We start from the raw sequence: 6,497 nt of genomic DNA on the forward strand, positions 1-6,497 counted from the left end.
CTAGTGGTCATTGAACTATTACCAAAGATTGTGATTAACTAGTAGTACATCATAAAAGGGAATAAAACATGTATCATTTTATTATTCATCACATTGTTAAAAATATATAATAATTATAATAGTAATAAATTATTCATTCACTTTTACACATTTATCGGGTTAATGTTCGATTTGGATTATTTTCAAATCGATTCTTTTCTGGTTCAAGTTAATATCGGTCCATGTTACTTTTGGATCGGTTTATATTTAGTTCGAGTTACTTTCAGTTTGAGTTACTTTTAGTTTGTGCTATTTTCGGTTCGAGTCAAATTGAATATGGAACCATATTAGTCCAACTTAATTTTGGATCGATTTTGGTTTAGTTCATGTATGGTTTGGATTTAAGATCAAAATTAGTCAAGTTCGAGTCTATATCGACTATCATATCAAGTAAATTGGTTCGAGTAATTGCGTTAATATCAAGTAAATCGGTTAGGATCAAATTTTCAAGTCTAAACAAATTGAGTCATGTTAATTAAAAATTCAAATATTAAAAAAATAAAATAATTATTTAATTAATTATTGAGGGCTAAATTTGACATTTAATCTAAAATTTAAAGCAATACATGTTTTAAACAAATTGAAATAGTTCGAATGAAAATGTATTTCTTGAGCTTGAAGAAAAAAAGTACTTTAAAAGGGTTTCTTGAAATATTATATAAACCTAAAATCCTAATTGTAATCGAAAAATCATTAAAGCCTACATCGTCAGAAAGTTATTGCCATGCAGAAGATGAAAGCAATTGTCGATACACAATCTTCCGACTTCAAGAATTCCAAGCGCAGACCAGAGGCGGTGGATGGAGTCGGTGGCTCGTTGAAGAAGAAACCCAAGGTGGTGGCGGACACTACTTCGACTCCACAGTGTTCGACGGTGCGAAAAGAAGAGACGAGAATCGAAGGTACGTAGTTGTTTCAATAGCGTTTACGGCTGATTTTAGAGCGATAACTTTACGTAATAATAATATATGGCTGATCTTACATTAGTGTTGATGATACAATCGGCTACTTCAAGAATGTCGGTTTTGATGTTACGCAGATAGTCGTGCTGCGATGTTGAAAAGCCGATTTGCAGACACTATTTCCAAAGCTCAACAGACGTTGAACAGATCGAAAACTGTTAATCCCCTGAAGAAAAAGCAGCAAAGGAAAAAGATCATCGAAACTGCAGAACCGAAGACTCGTGTTGAACTGAAACAACGGGAGAGAGATAGAGAAGCTGCTCGGATGGCATTGGAAAGTATGAAAAACACAGCTGGGATTGAAATTAATTTAGATGCTGAAAGGGAATTCAATTTCCTCGTAGGGTCTTCTTCTTCCTTAATCCATCGGAAGAGAGATAGAGAATCTGCTCGGATATCATTGGAAAGTATGAAAAACACAGCGGGGATTGAAATTAATTTAGAAGCTGAAAGGGAATTCAATATTTTCATAGGATCTTCTTCTTCCTTAATGCATAGGATAGGTGGGTAGTTAGTAAGGGTAATGCATTGTATCTTGACGTGGACCTTATTGGAACATTTTTTCTGTATTGTAAGGTGTTATGTAATCTTTTCCTCCACTTAAGTTTGGTCATGGCTTTATGATTATATTAATAGAAATTATATTTACCAAGTAAAAAGAAAATAATGAATATTTCTATGTTGTATTATCATCAATGAAACATTGTTTTTTACTTGTACATTCTTATATGATTCGTCCCCCAAAAACATTAATTAGATCACAACCATTAGTTAACTAACATTTAACGCAAAATCTAACTTAAGAGAGTCAAGTAGGATGAAATGTTGACATATCAGAGTCTTGTAAGTTGTATAATAAATCGGGTTGGATCAGATGTGGCTTAATTTTGTTCGGGTGTATGGTAAATCGGATTGGGTAGAGTCGAGTATTAGGTCGAGTCAATTTTCAACTCGGGTCAACTTTTAGGTCGGGTGATTATTGGATCGATTGTTTTTCATGTTAGATCAATATCAAGTCGGTTGATTTTCAAGTCGAGTTAATATCAGACCGATTAGTTTTCTAGTCGGTTGAAAATAGTGAATATTTCTATGTTGTATTATCATCAATGAAACAATGCTTTTACTTGTACGTTCTTATACGATTCAACTCTTCAAAAAACATTAATTAAGGATGAAAATTCTCTAAAATATGTATGTAATAAATAAACTTGTTATCTCGCTTTCACCATGTTTTCTTTGCATTTCCAATTTGATTTTTAAACTCAAATTTGTAATTTGATTTTGAGAGATTTTTAACGATACATTCTACTTTACCCATGACTTTATAATGATGTTAATAAAAATCATACTTGCCAAGTAAATAGGAAATAGTGAATGTTTCTATATTGTATTATTATCAACGAAACAATGCTTCTACTTGTGCATTCTTATACGAATCGACCCCTCAAAAAACATTAATCAAGGATGAGAATAATCAAAAGATAATTCCTAGATTATTTTGTGAAAACTAAAAACTAATAATGCCAATATAATAATTTAACCATAAATTTTCTAACAAAAATGAATATATTAAAACTTAAGAGAGTCAAGTAGGATGAAATGTTGACATAGCAAAGTCTTGTATGTTGTATGATAAATCAGGTTGTATAAGATATGGTTTAATTTTGTTCGGGTGTATGGTAAATCGGGTCGGGTCGAGTCGAGTCAATTTTCAGGTCGGGTCAAATTTCGAGTCGGGTGATAATTGGATCGATTGTTTTTCGGGTCGGATCAATACCAGGTCAGTTGATTTTCGAGTTGAGTTAATATCAGACCGATTAGTTTTCGAGTCGGTTGAAAATAGTGAATATTTCTATGTTGTGTTATCATCAATGAAACAATGTTTTTACTTGTACATTCTTATACGATTCGACTCTTCAAAAAACATTAATTAAGGATGAAAACTCTCTAAAATATGTACGTGTTGAATTGAAAATACAACGGGAGAGAGATAGAGAAGTTGATCGGATCGCATCGGAAAGTATGAAAAACACGGCGGGGATTGAAATTAATTTAGATGTTGAAAGGGAATTCGATATCCTCATAGGATCTTCTTCGTTAATTCATCGGATAGGCGGGTAGTTAGTAAGGGTAATGCATTGCATCTTGATGTGGATATTATTGGAACTTTTTTTATTATCGAGTAGAATGTAGAATTTTTATTTTAAATAATGTTTGAATTTGTTCTAAATTCTTAACTGATTATCAGGAAAAATTGAGCGATAAAAGGGTAGAGTATGAAGGTACGGCTTCGTCCCATGCTTCTATTGGTATAGCTCTACAGATCCATCGAAACCCAAGTTGTCTTCTGCAGATGGGACTAAAGTTAGTACGATCGAGGAGGCGGGTGTGGATGTCCAGGAGAATTTTGATCCAGGAGTTTCCCTGGGTGAGGTTTCTTTTGAACTGGATAATGAACCATCAAGGATTGCAATCGAGCTGCCACAGACCTTAAAATATGATTGCGGTAGCCCTTGTGTAATCGAAATGAATTGCGTCTCTCAATCAACCTTCAAATCTCGCGCAATTGTTCCGTTCGTTCAAGAGGCCTCTCAAAAAAGGTTTATCAGAGGAAGTTCAAGAGTCCTCTGAAAAAGGTTTATCTGATGGCGTGGAAGTAGCAGCCACTTTCCAGATTGAGCGAAAAAGGGAAACTATTGGATCTGAGTGGGAGAGTTTGATTCCTGAGACATCTGACCTATTGATTTTTAGTTCCCCCAATGATTCTGAGGCTTTTAGGGGTGTAATTCAGAAATCATTGGACCCTGGTACTACATTTTGTTCTACTCTTGTTTCGCAGTTCCCACAAGATGATATCGGTGATTATCAAGTTCAAACTGAAGGAACTGGTGGGCTCATCGAAATAAATCATTTCAATGAAAGTTTGGAGGATAATGATGTGACAAACTTCGCGTCCGGCAGTCTGACTGATTATATGGAAAATCGCATGTCCACCCCATATTCAATTCAGTTAAAAAATGCTGTATATTTGAAAGAGTTGCAGAAAAGTAGAAAACTCCAAACATGTTTGTTCTTTTACTAGTTTCAGTTTGACGAGTTTGTTTAGCTGTTTATGCAGAAAAAATTATCATGAAAGTCATCTATCTTGATCTGCCTTTACTGATGATGCTTTTATATGTTTGTGCACAGCCTGATTCTAATTTGCATCGTGGGTTCAGACGGCGCTGCTTAGACTTTGAGATGCTGGCAGCACGGAGGAAGAGCTTAGATGGTGGTTCAAATACTAACTCTTCTGTAGATAACAAATTGGAGCCCAGTAAGGCTGGCGGTGATTCCTCAAGGTGCATTGTACCAGGAATTGGTTTGCACCTAAATGCTCTAGCGATAGCCTCGAGGGATAACAAATAATTCAAAGCTTGAAACTTTATCGTCCGAGACACAAAAGCTAATTCTCCCTTGCACCACAACATCCAATTCACCCACAGCAGATAACGAAACTACTCATGAATCTTTATTGGCTTCTGCCTCGACTGAAAGAGACACGGATGATGTTGAAAATGGGGTTCAGCTTGCAGAAGATGCTTCTCAGGCTTCTGTCTATTTAGTTAATGAAGAGTTCTATCAAAATAGTCCGAAAAAGAAGAGGTATGATAACTCGAGTGTTGTTGATTGGTTTATTAGTTATTTCTATCTAATGTACATGTCTTAACGTTTGTTTTATCATCGTCGTCTTACAGATTTTCAGGCGGAGATTGGAACAAGCCGGAGAGAGTGAGGCCTGTAAAAGATGCAACTGCAAGAAATCAAAGTGTCTGAAACTGTAAGTTCTTCTAGTTTTGCTTTAAATTACAGGACATGCTTCTCCGTATTCCTGCTTATCACTGTGATCTACTATGGTGTTATGATTGTTTTGTTTATGTTCTCATTGGATATCGGAACCTTCTTTCTCAGCTACTGTGAATGCTTTGCTGCCGGTGTATACTGCATCGAGCCATGTTCTTGTCAAGACTGCTTTAATAAGCCTATCCATGAAGATACTGTACTTGCAACTCGCAAGCAGATCGAGTCTCGAAACCCACTTGCATTTGCTCCCAAAGTGATCATAACCTCTGATCCGATACCCGAAGTTGGGGTACGGAATAGCTATTCTCTATCTAGTTGGTCAACTGCAAATTGTCACATAGCCTAACCGCCATTTATTCTCGCAGGATGACTTGATCACAACACCGGCTTCAGCTCGGCATAAACGAGGATGCAACTGCAAGAAATCAAACTGCCTGAAGAAATATTGTGAATGCTTTCAAGTGTTCCTCCTAAGAAGAAAAAAAACCCTCTGTTGATGTTGTTCTACATAAACTGATTTAGAAGTCGTTTTCTTGTCTTAAAGGGTGGCGTTGGATGTTCCATTAACTGCAGATGCGAAGGCTGTAAGAATGCATTTGGTCGGAAAGAAGGTAAGAATCTATTTGATGTTTTGTTCTTGACCGGTCTATGTTATTCAAGTTCTTATTCATCTCGATTACTTCGAAACACAGGATCTTCTATTTTGGAAGCTGAAGGAGAGCCCGAAGAAGAAGAAGAAACAGATCATTCCGACAAGAATGCAACAAACAAAAGATTCGAAGAAACCGACATCTTGAATAACGAAGAGCAAAATCCAGCTGCTCTCCCAACAACTCCATCACAGCTTTGCAGGTTTCTTCCTTGAACTGTTTGAAGTTTTTTCCATGATAAAAACAATATATATTATTGCTATAGAGTCAATATTATTCTTCTCCACAGACCTTTGGTTCAACTGGCATTTTCATCTAAGGGTAAACCGCCACGGTCCTTTATCGCCATTGGATCGTCTTCCGCACTGTATACCGGACACAGATATGGAAAGCCTAATATTATCCGACCACCGAACATTATCAAAAAGCATTTCCAATCTGTTGCAGAAGACGAAACACTCGAGATTCTACGAGGCAGTTCTTCTCCAGGAACCGGCATTAAAACTTCATCCCCCAACAGTAAGAGGATCTCTCCTCCTCAATGTGAGTTAGGGTCGACCCCCGGTGGTGGTCGGAGTGGCAGGAAGTTGATATTGCAGTCAATACCCTCGTTTCCTTCTCTTACTCCTAAGCATTAATTTCCATTAATTGAGATTATTTAGAGATCAAATATGGTATCTTTGTATCTTCACATTAATTTCCATGCTCAATTTTGTAAATTTCATTATTGTTCTCAACTTCTTAAGCTTTAATTAACATCATCATCACAAGGGAAAGGGGTTGAGATTATTTAGAGATCAAATTCAATGTCAACTGAAGATTACATGAAAGTCCCAAGAATCTGATCATTAAAATCATGCATGATGTTAAATTTTGTTTGATTGAATAGTTGACTTGTATTATTTTTTTCCGAAGTATTTCATCTTGGGTAAATTAAATATTTAGTATCTAAACTATTGCTTTTGTTTTGTTTTGGCATCTAGCCTTATTATTATTTTTTTCA

At 35.9% G+C, this 6,497-nt stretch overlaps 1 pseudogene; it reads left to right on the top strand.

The window, feature by feature from the left end:
• Positions 1–763: 763 nt before the first annotated feature.
• On the top strand, positions 764–6,132 carry LOC120218833 (annotated as a pseudogene).
• The last annotated feature ends 365 nt before the right edge of the window (positions 6,133–6,497 follow it).

Source organism: Hibiscus syriacus, unplaced genomic scaffold (genome assembly GCF_006381635.1).
Source record: "Hibiscus syriacus cultivar Baekdansim isolate YM2019G1 unplaced genomic scaffold, ASM638163v2 tig00000778_pilon, whole genome shotgun sequence".
Lineage (NCBI taxonomy): Eukaryota > Viridiplantae > Streptophyta > Magnoliopsida > Malvales > Malvaceae > Hibiscus > Hibiscus syriacus.